This window comes from Cebus imitator, unplaced genomic scaffold, assembly GCF_001604975.1.
Source record: "Cebus imitator isolate Cc_AM_T3 unplaced genomic scaffold, Cebus_imitator-1.0 Scaffold223, whole genome shotgun sequence".
NCBI classification, from domain to species: Eukaryota; Metazoa; Chordata; class Mammalia; order Primates; family Cebidae; genus Cebus; species Cebus imitator.
The window spans coordinates 515,502-516,907 of NW_016107538.1; the positions used below are offsets into that span (position 1 = coordinate 515,502).

Below are 1,406 nucleotides of genomic sequence, written 5' to 3' on the forward strand. Positions count from 1 at the left end.
AGTAGAGACGGGGTGTCACCATGTTGACCAGGATGGTCTTGATCTCTTGACCTCGTGATCCACCCGCCTCGGCCTCCCAAAGTGCTGGGATTACAGGCTTGAGCCACCGCGCCCAGCCACTTGTTACTTTTATTAGCGATGGTGATGAGAACAACATCCAGGCAGACTGTAGGATAACACCTAAGGATGTCACTGTTTCTAGGAGTTATCAATTGGAACATTCCTTCATTCAAACTTTGAGCATTTGGGTGGGGCAGACTGAGACTCAGTCCAAGGAAAACAGTCGACTGCCATTCAGAACTGAATCTGTCTAAGACAAAAGTAGGCTTTAGACTGCAGTAAGAGGAACTGTGGTGAGAAGGGCCACTCGGTATTGGGCAGTTCCTGGAAGGTATTATTAAATACATGTAACCTCCTCTAAGGTTGTACACAGAGACAGAGAAAAAAGACCTCATGAGTCCTCAAGCCTTCCCTCAATCCTTGCAATCTGACACTATTGTGAGGAAATGCAGAGGTCTCTTGCGCTACAGGCTTTTTCTTGGTAATAAGGGCACAATCCGCAATAGTATACCCTAAAGATAGCACCCCAGCCTACCAGCCTGAGGCCCCTGTGGCTTGTATTTGACCTCTAAGACAGGGGGCTCTCCTGCCCTCCTCTCTTCCTGGGTCACTGGAAGAACAAGCATGTCTCTCCCTCCCTTTTTCCTCTTTCCCCATTAAGGTCAACGAAAAACTGTAAACAGCGAGGATGAGGGTAAGTGAGAAGGCCAGGGAGGCCACCACATTGGTCATCTCTGTTCTAAAATATCCAACTCAGCCAGGTGTGGTGGCTCACACCTGCAATCTCAGCACTTTGGGAGGCCGAGGCAGGTGGATCACTTGAGGTCAGGAGTTTGAGACCAGCCTAGCCATCATGGTGAAACTCTTGTCTCTACTAAAAATACAAAAATTATCTGGGCATGGTGGCACTCGCCTGTAGTCCCAGCTATTATACTTAGGAGGCTGAGGCAGGAGAATCACTTGAACCTGGGGGTGGAGGCTGCAGTGAGCTGAGATCATGCCACTGCACTCTAGCCAGGGGGACAGAGTGACACTTTGTCTCAAAAAAGAAAAAAATCCGGCTGGATGCAGTGGCCCATACTTGTAATCCTAGCACTTTGGGAGGCTCAGGTGGGTGGATCACCTGAGATGGGGAGTTCAAGACCAGCCTGACCAACACAGAGAAATTCCATCTCTACTAAAAATACACAATTAGCCAGGTGTGGTGGCAAATGCCTGTAATCCCAGCTACTTGGGAGGCAGAGGCAGGAAAATCACTTGAACCCAGGAGGCAGAGGTTTATGGTGAGCTGAGAGGGCGCCACTGCACTCTAGCCTGGGCAACAAAAGTGAAATTCCGTCTAAAAA

At 49.2% G+C, this 1,406-nt stretch overlaps 1 protein-coding gene across 16 annotated transcripts in view; it reads right to left on the reverse strand.

Moving 5' to 3' along the window:
* MINK1 (misshapen like kinase 1) overlaps positions 1–1,406 on the reverse strand; it is a 65,234-nt gene that overhangs the window by 50,898 nt on the left and 12,930 nt on the right. The gene's annotated exons all lie outside the window — the stretch shown is intronic.